At 36.9% G+C, this 10,465-nt stretch overlaps 1 non-coding gene across 1 annotated transcript; it reads left to right on the forward strand.

Annotated features, from left to right (window-relative positions):
- The first annotated feature begins 9,917 nt into the window (after nucleotides 1-9,917).
- Nucleotides 9,918-10,021, forward strand: LOC130028491 (U6 spliceosomal RNA). Its single transcript, XR_008793216.1, has one exon. It is a non-coding gene; the product is annotated as a U6 spliceosomal RNA (small nuclear RNA).
- Nucleotides 10,022-10,465: the final 444 nt, after the last annotated feature.

Genomic DNA, 10,465 nt, shown 5'->3' on the forward strand with positions numbered 1-10,465 from the left:
CCTCATAATACAAGTTTCTAAAAAACATATTTAAGTAGTGATAGAAACATTTGAATGTAGTAGTTTACCTTAAAAATTTTTTCTTAAAATTTTAAAACTAATTTATCTGTTTATTCTATATTATTTAGCGTGTTTATTCCCAACAAATGAAAAATACATATTCTTGGTGGTATAGACTTGAGTTATTAAAATTGTGGCTATGATATTTTTAACATTATGATAGCAATCACCTGGGTTAGAAAGTAAAGATATTATGTACAATAAGTTTTAATTGGCTTCATTATACAGTAAAAACTCTACCAGACACATTTACATACATTACATAATTTTTCCCTAAATCTTTCCTCTAAAGCAGATATTACTATATTAACCTTAAAAATAAAGAAACAAGTTTATAAAAGTTAATCACATAGTACATGGTAGAGATATGACTGAATATTTTTTATTACTAATCTAGTCTATTCAATCGATTTTACTTACAGACATTTTCATTTCTGTAAATCTAATACACATCAGCAATATATCAGAACACATCTTCCAAATATTCCAGATTTGTCCCAAGAATTATACTCAACGTGATGATTTGGACCCACAGTTTGAACAAATTAGATCTACTTTTCCAGTTGAAAACTCTTGGCCTGTTCAATATAGTTATAGTCTATAGATAATAGCCCTCATTAAACTTAAAATCAAAACTTGAGATTAGTAGACAAGGAGATAGTTTAAAGACAATCTGTTAAGCATTCTGTGTAAGATTTATGTATCTTGTATTTTTGTATTCCATTTAAAGTAACAAGTCTCACAATGTTACTTTGCCCACTGGAGCAAATCGATGAACAACAGGGGGACAGTGTAGTGCCACAATTAAAGTAAAACCTGGAACATGGGTTTGGAGCATGGGGAGTTTATTTGGAAAGTGATTTTAGGAAGTATAAATTAAAGAGTGACAATAAGACAGAGAGGAGGAAAAAGACAATAAAGGTTGTGTGTGAGTTTCTTGCCAGTGCAATTACTACATGAGTTCCTCTGAGGACCTTTGTAGGAACCAAATAATATGCACTTCATGTCCTCATCAGTCCCAAAAAACTACAGCAATGAATAAAGTCTGTTTTCATTGGGGTTAGGGTTATTCCAAAGGCAAGAATGCCTTTTACTTTTGAGTTATTCTTGTGTTGTCCTGATAGAGGAGAGTTTCTTACAATATTCCACATGGATTTGTGTGTGTGTGTGTGTGTGTGTGTGTGTGTGTGTGTGTGTGTGTGTGTGTGAGACATCCTGCAATGCTCAGGGGTTACTCCTGGCTCTGCACTTAGGAATTATTTTAACTCCTGGCAGTGTTTGGAGGACCGTGTGGGATGCCCATTATTGAAGCTGGATGGGCTAAGTGCAAGCTAAGTTTCTTACCCCCTGCACTGTCTCTCTGACCTCTTCATGTGGATGTTATTCATTACAATCATCAACACTCGAATAAATAAGACATTGGTAATTTGACTTTTTAGTTAATATCTTCCTGCAGTTATTTACACTTTCTTGTTGTTTAGATGTCTAAATAGGTGGGGTGGTATTTTTTGAAGAGAAATAATAAATTTAATATGTGCATAATTTTAATTTAGGATAAGTCATTTTGATATTTATTTTATATTAACATCAAAATGACTTATATTAATAATTAAAGTAAAACTCATGATTTTTTAATACAGAAAATAATCTAGAAAAAACTGTTACGAATGATTTGTAAGACTTAGAAGACTACAATATTATCTATTCCATTGTTTACTTTTAATAGAGCTAATAGGTAAAATTACTTAATTTGATGGACCTGTGCTAGAATCTTCCAAGCCCTCAGCAATGGGGGGAATGATGTTCTTCCCAGTTCTCCATCAGTTAGGTCTATTGTTCAACACCAAGGCCTGAGGACACATTGCCGCTTGGACTCTGTAGAGCAGGGGGGAGAGTTGGTTATCCTAGGGGAGCTTAGAGGCCACCAAAACTCCAGCAAATACCATTCATATCATATTTATCTGGCAATGTATCAATAGGACACTGAAGTTTACATATGTCTGAATCTTTGTATTGAAGTGTGAAGGGTGGCATCACAATAATTGCAAGACTTTGGACAACAGATAGAAGGCACATAAGTCTGGAGAAGATCTCTCTAACGCACAAATCATCTTAACTGAACATAAACGCTCCATGCAAGCCTGTGCTCAGAGGATATGCCTGGTTTTCTACTCAAGAGTGACCACTGCAGTGATCAAGCAACTATATACAGTGCCCAGAATTTGGGCTGGGTCTGGTTGAATGCAAGGAAAAAAAGTCTTCTCTTCTACCATCTGTCCAGCTCTACATTTCTAAGTAAAAACTTGATTTAAACAGGTTCCAAGGTTACTATATACATTGCAGAGATAAAACACATATGCTTACTCCACTATAATGTAATTTTTAGTAATTTTTTTTGTTTCAGAGGATAAGAACAACCTACTTCTAAAAGAAAGCATCTCCAAATAGTCAAATTTACCAATAAAAATTTACTTGCACCAAACTGAGTTAAAAATATAAATGAATTCATAAAATGGTGATTATATAATGATTCTAATTACAATACAATATGTGCATATATGTTAATTTAATGATAATGATATTAAATCTGTGTCCCTTTTATCTGAAGAATTCTTTCAAAATTATGCATAAATCTTTGTTTCCTAGAAAACTGTCAAATTTAATGCAATTTCTAATAGAAATGAAATTTCTTTCCTTGTATAGTCTGTGCTTCAAATCATAGGCATATTGATTTTGTTTCTATAAACAAGTGTTTTGAATGATCAAACAAAATATGTGATATATATATATATGTATATATATATATATATTATTTCAAGTTCTAGCCAGAGATGATTTTTTGTCATTTCACTAATACAGGTAGTTTTTAAAACAATTTTTAAATATTTTTATTGTTTTTACAATTTATTAAAACATCATGGTTTACAAAGTTGCTTATGATGATTTCTTACAGGTATTCAATACTTCAACACCAATCCCACCACCACTGTCCCTTCCCTCCACCATTGTCTCCATTTTCCCAGCCACCCCTCAAGCCTGACCTACAATAATTTATTTTATGTTACTTGTTATCACTAATAGAATGGAAAAAAACTTCAGTAAAAGATAATTTGTGAAAATTGTTGTATCTCACTATGAGAACATTAAGTCCTTATTTGAGGGTTCACTAAGCTGTTAGTGCAAGTTTAGCCTCCTGTGTTAATGTTAGCCGAGATTAGTTGCTTTCTACGTTACATTTCCATCCCAGGTGGTGTGCTCCTACTTGGATGTTAATACTGTAGAGTTTGGAGACGTTGCAGCCACATACTCGTGAAAATTGAGAATATCTAACTGGGCAGTCAGGCTGGAGGTATGGCAGAAACAGTTGGGGTTTCGTAGGGGTGTTGGTAGAGCAAGAACTTGGTCTTACCCTTCTTGAAATCACCCCAGAGGTCTCAGCTGGGACTGGGTATTCAAGAAATATTTGTGATTAGTTGATCTCTTCTGAGATGTGTTCTCTAGAACAGGGCCAATAGATGAGCTTACATATCGATGAAGTGTTGAGGACAAATAAACCCTCAAGACAATTCTTGCAATATTTTTCTTCCAGCATTTTTATTAAAAATATTAGCAATCTTCCAAGTTAATATTCTGTTCCGAGTCATAAAATTTCATGAAAACATATGATCATGTGACTTCAAAATGTGACAGAGTATGAATATTGCAAAATATAAACCTTATCAGGACGGGGCGGGGAAAGCACATCCATCCCTTAATTAGGTAAGTACACAGTTTTGTATCTGTTTTAAGATACTAAAGGGAACTGAAGTGTAGCTCAGTAGTAGAGCATGTATTTCATCTGCATGAGGTTTTGCTTGGAGCCTCACATGAACCACACACACACAACGATTCTGAATAATAGAATTCTCCTTCTGCAGATTATTACCCTTTATTCCAAGTCTTTTGATGTGCAGTTTTAGGGACTCTGGGGCTAATGACAACAAGATAATTTATTCATGAAGTTAAATTGATTCCCATTGGTGTCTGAGCTTCCACTTACACAATCTTTAATTTGATCACAATTGATAAGTTCCAAGGCTCTTTCCTTGGATGTAGCCAATGACATTGCTATGAGTTCTGATCTAAAGGACCTGCAATTCTCACTACACACCACCCACAGGGCTTTAGATTTGATCATCTTTCCTCTCATGATACTTCAGTGTCTCTGCTGGTTCCTTTCCTGCATTTGATACTGGCCAAAAGATTTTGTAAAACTACAATTTTTAAACATAAATTAAGGTTTGAGAGGTATTCTGATTGTTTTAAAAATCAGCTTTTACATGCTGAAAGTAGACTATAGATGAAACATGATTGCCACTCAATGCCTCTTTTGCAAACCACAACACTTAAAAGGAGAGAGAGAACAAAAGGGATTGCCCTGCCACAGAGGCAGGGTGGGATGGGGTGGATGGGAGGTGGGAGGGATACTGGGACCCGTGGTAGTGGAAAATGGGCACTGGTGGTGGGATGGGTACTTGATCATTGTATAACTGAAACCCAAGCACAAAAATTGTAGCAGTTGGGTTTTGCTTCTGATTCAAAATAGTATAGTCATTCTTGTATTCCTTCACAATTCCCATAATATTTGCCATCTTTCTAAATGTTGAAGGTTATAAGTATTTTAAAATAACATTTTTGGTTGCATTGTCTGCACTGTCACTGTAGGACTGTCTTCCCATTGTTCATCCATTTGTTCGAGCAGGCACCATAACATCTCCATTGAGACAATTGTTAATGTTTTGCGCATATCGAATATGCCATGGGGAGCTTGCCAGGCTCTGCCATGTGGGTGGGATACTCTCAGTAGGTTGCCTGACTCTCCTAGAGGGACAAAGGAATCGAACCTGGGTCAGCCATGTGCAAGGCAAACGCCCTACCCTCTGTGCTATCACTCCAGCCCTAACATTTTTGGTAGTGCAGTAAATTATTGATAGAAAGGTTAAATGTAATGTCTGGGAACTGTTTAAATGAACTATTAAAAACTATTAAAAGTGTCTGCTTTTTACCTCTTGCTACTCTTGTTATTCAATGCCTAGGCTAGATTACTAAATAGTAACTGGTGTTGAGGAGAGACGGGCCTAGGAAACAATTAATACCACAAATCAGATACGAATCAGGGGGATGTCTGTTGGTTAAGTGAATCCGGGGGAGACTAGATCCTTTTATTCTACTACAGAATCATAACACCAGTAAAAACGGATTGTTGTTTAAAATTCCTTTATTTTTGGGTGGTTCCTTAGACAGTAATTTATACTGAAGTACAGCACTTTTGGGGTAGTTTTCCCCAAAGTGCCCAGACACTGGGTCCTGACAGACATGGGAGGAAGGATGGCAGGTATTCAGAGAAACACCCTTTGGGAGTAGCTTGATGGCCATTCACTTTATCACCAAATACACACAACTTTTATAAAGAGTCTTGACTTAAAGGAAGGTCCAATCACATAAAGTTCAGCATTATTGGCCTATCACCAATTTTTTTTTTCTCTGCTTTGCCCCTTCCAGTCCCAATCAAGGCTAGATGTTGCTCTTAAGATGACCTGTTAAGCACACCTGACAGTTTCTGTGTCTTTGGCGCCTGTAACTAGGAAGTTGAGTGAAGCTCAAGGCTGAACACCGGGTGCTGACACCCTGTTCTTGCCAACTTTGCACAGATACTCCCTTCCAAGGGGTCTCATTTCAGGACCACCTTGCAAAGTCAGGTCTTATCTGCTCCAGTGCCCATTGCCATGCTCCACACAGCACCAAATGCTAGCCGAAAATGCCCTTTTTTTTCATGTGTGTTATTTGTCTCTAAAATGTAAATAACCACAAAGTGAAGAAAATGTTTATATTACTTATGACTAAAATACCAGGGTCTAGACCATCATCTTGTATATAGTAACACTATTAAAATTTGATAAGTCAATAAATAAATAATTTTAGTTCCACAATGAAACATACAAAAAGAAGCTGTTTTTGAGATTGCAAAGTCTAAATTCTAGCATGCATTATTATTATAAACTTTTTCTAATATTTAATTATTATGGCATGAGACTAATAGACCATCAAAATTGAGGTCTATGCCTTTGGCAATAGCTATAGTTGATTAAGTACTGAGTACTTAATGGCACAGAGTAAAATCGGAACATTAATAATTTTCATGGACTATTTAGACAGTTTTAAGTAGTTTTACACGGTATTTGTATTCATTTTCCAGTCACTTTTCTTTTCAGGAAGCAAAGTAAAAGCCTTTATATTTGGCTTCCTGTAGTTCTGACATTTTCATGTTCAAAATATCTTCCTTGTAGTGCCCTGTTGGACACACTTAGCTGTCATATTTTGGGAAGTGTTAGTTGAGAATACAATTTTTAAGATGTGGGTCTAGAGGTATATTAAGTTCTTCAGGACTTCATTTCATAAACTAAATGCTCTTTTCTATTTTCAGTGGCTAGTAAAACATAACTAAAATGGGAAATAAATATAAGACTGTTTATAAATGAATAAGAAATTATAAAGGGATACTTTCATTACTTTTTAAATTTTTAAGATTCTGTTGAATTTAAAACACATTTTGGAATAAAGGTTAATTTGCATTTTAGAACATTAACTATAACATCTTCTTAGAAACTATAAATACTTCACTTAATCACTTAACTTCCCGTTAGTCGTCGATTTGCTCGAGCGGGCGCCAGTAACGTCTCCATTTGTCCCTGTCGCGTGCTAGTGTAGCCCAATGGCATCTCTTCGCTCCGGGAACATGGAGGGCCTCAAACCGATCGTTCATGACCTTGACAAAGAAGTCTGACCATCTGGTAGGTGGGCGGCCACGCGGTCTCTTGACATCCCGTGGAATCCAATCAGTAACAGCTCTAGTCCAACGGTCGTCTTTAAATCTCATTACGTGACCAGCCCATCTGATTTTCGACACCTTGGCAAATGAGACAGCGTCCCTGATCCTTGATCGTCGACGGATGTCAGAACTCCGGATTCGTTCTCTCATTTGAGTGAAACGTGATATTCCAAGCATAGCTCTTTCTATTCTTCTTTGGGAGACCTGAATGGCGTTCTCATCTTGTTTGTGTAGGGCCCAGGTCTCTGAGGCATATGTTAATGCAGGAAGAACAGTGGAATCAAAGAGATGTGCCCGGAGCCGGAGGTTCTTCGTCCTCTTAGCTATTTCTTCGACGTTCTTGAAGGCGTTCCAAGCCGCTCTCTTCCTCCTGCGCAGCTCGGGTGCCAGGTCATTTGTCATGTTGACCTCTCGACCTAGGTACACATAGCTGTTGCATTCGGAGATGGTCGTTCCGTTGAGAGCGAAATTGTGTAAATAAACTTCATAATTTGTGATGAAATAGCATTAATATAATTAATATGTTACACATATATTACAATATAAGGTGTAGATATAATTGTGTTTCATTTAGGTTTATGTACCTGGTGGTTTCCTAGGACATCATCTGTGTGTCAACAAATATGCAGGTTTGATATTTTACTTTCTGTGAAAGCTGACAGATTAGCCTGTAACAATTCTACATATGCTACAAAACTATCAGATGTAATATTCTTAAAATACACAACTCATGACTCTTGACAGAGCTGCTAGCCAGAATATCAACATTTGTTTGAATTACTCAAATTCTAATATGAATAATGAAGTTTAAAAAGGAGCAAGCTTATTAGCATGCACACATACACACACACACACACATTGTGCTATAAAATTACTTGATCACTTGATGTTCCATTACTCATTGATTTACTAGAGCTGACGCCAGTAACATCTCCATTTGTCCCTGACTCGTGCTAGTGTAGCCCAATGGCATCTGCTCACTCCAGGAACATGAAGAGCCTCGTTTGTTCAGGGTCTTGACAAAGAGGTCTTACCATCTTGTAGGTAGATGGCCATGCAATCTTTTGACGTCCTGTGGAATCCAGTTGGTAACGGCTCTAATCCAGCAGTCATCTCCAAATCTCATTATAGGTCCAGCCCACCTGATTTTTGACACCGTGGCAAATGAGACCGTGAGATCGGAACTCTGGATTCCTTCTCTCTCTTGAGTGAAGCGTGATACTCCAAGTATAGCTCTTTTGATTCCTCTTTGGGAGACCCGAATAGTGTTCTCATTCGGTTTTCGTAGGGCCCAGGTCTCTGAGGCGTATGTTAATGCAGGAAGAACAGTGGAATCCAAGAGATGTGCCCAGAGCCAGAGGTTTTTCATCCTCTTAGCTATTTCTTCAATGCTCTTAGAGGCGTTCCAAACTGCTCTCTTCCTCCTGCGCAACTCAGGTGCCAGGTCATTTGTCATGTTGACTTCTCGACCTGGGTACACATAACTGCTGCATTCGGAGAGGTTTGTTCCTTTGAGAGCAAATGGAATGTCAGGAACAAGGTGCTACAAAATAGAAATACTAAATTAAAGAAACCAGAACATTGAACAATAGGCAGTAATAAAACAATAGGCAGTCTCCCTTAGTTTTGGAGGGAGACAAGAAAACTGTTGCAAGACTGAGACTATCTGTTATAAGATAGTCTGCACCAGAGTTAGTGTTTCTTCTGTGGAGACAGGCAAAAAGGTTAGACTATGGAGAACTGTATCAACACTAATAGAATGATATTTTCCTTTCTATTCTATTTAATAAAATTGTCAAGTTTATTAGAATGCTACTTTGATTATTATGTTTTAGAAATCTGTAATTTTGCTTCTTTCATTGCTGCACAAGACTGTTCAGGACTTACTCCTGACTCTGAGCTCAGGGAGCAGTCTTGAGGTGCTCAGGGGACCATATGTAGTACTGGGATTCTGAGATTAGCCCTGTACCAAGCAAGCACTTTAAGCTATATATTATCTCTCAATCTTGGTTGACCACAATCTCTATAACCTATTATCTGACATTTGCATTAGAGTTCTCTTCAGATCTTGTTTATTGTAAATAATAAAGTGCCACAATGAACATTGTTGTATATTTATCTCTCCAATTTGAATTTTTTTATTTCTTTTTTTTTTTTCATTTTTGGAGTCACACCCGGCAATGCTCAGGGGTTGCTCCTGGCTCTGTACTCAGGAATTACCCCTGCTGGTGCTCAGGGAACCATATGGGATGCTGGGAATCGAACTTGGGTTGGCCTTGTGCAAGGCAGACAACCTGTCTGCTGTGCATTACATTTGCTCCAGCCCTGCAAATTGAATTTTGTGTGTGTGTGTGTGTGTGTGTGTGTGTGAGTATGCTACAAGTGATGCCCAGAAATAGAACTGTTGGATTGTATGGAAATTATATTTTTAATTTTTTTGAGAATTTTAAAAAATTTTTTCCCATAGAGACGGACCTAGTCCACAGTCCCTCTATCAGTGAATAAGGCTTTGGGGTTCTTTCCAGTCTGTGGAAACTGGCATGAGGTGTTATTTCACTGTCATTTTGATTTAGTTGCCCTGATAATCGGTGCTGATAAGCACCTTCTCAGTATGCTTGTTGGTTATCTACAATCTTCTTTAAAGAAGTTTCTGTTCAGCGCTTCTCCCCATTTAATGATGGTGCTATTTGTTTTGTTGTTGCTACTGTTTTTGACTCTGGTAAGTGTCTTATGCATCTTGGGTATCAGACATTTGTCAGGTGTTTGATGTGCAAATGTTTGCCCATTTTGTAGGATCTCTTTTTCTCATAGTAGGTCTATGCTTTTAGCACAGAAACTTTCAAATGTGTTTATCTTTGCTTTTTGTTTCTTTATCAGTGGAATGAAAAATTGAGACACCTCTGAAATAAATATCATGGTGAGTTGATTTATTTTTATGAATTAGGTTAGAATATATTGGTTTGGAACTCATCTTGAAATAAATTGCATAGTGCTCGCTTCGGCAGCACATATACTAAAATTGGAACGATACAGAGATTAGCACGGCCCCTGCACAATGATGAAACACAAATTCATGAACCGTTCCATATTTTTTAGCAATTTCAGCATATTTGCTTTCGTTTATTATGCTTTTAGGAAAAACTGTGTTCTTGAAATTACATTATTGGCAGATAATCATTTTATTAATAAAAACGTAACTACAATTAAAAAAAAGAAATAAATTTCATAGTGTGATATCAGGACCCAGAAGCTAACTATTTTTCCAAAACTATTTGTTGAAGAGACTTTCATTCTATCAATGAACACACTTGGACTCTTTGTCATAAATTAAGTGTGCAAAAATCTGAGTTTACTTCTGGTTCTTTATTCTATTTTATTGGTCTCAGAGTCTGCTTTTATGCTAGTATCATGATGCTATGGTGGAAAGAAAACTTTTAGGGATTGTGGAAATATTACAGCAGGAAGGGCGCTTTCCTTGCATAGGGCTGACTAGGATCTATTCCTGGCACTCTATATGGACTGTCAAGTCCACCAAAA

Source organism: Sorex fumeus, unplaced genomic scaffold (genome assembly GCF_029834395.1).
Source record: "Sorex fumeus unplaced genomic scaffold, SorFum_2.1 ptg000039l, whole genome shotgun sequence".
In the NCBI taxonomy this organism is placed as follows: domain Eukaryota; kingdom Metazoa; phylum Chordata; class Mammalia; order Eulipotyphla; family Soricidae; genus Sorex; species Sorex fumeus.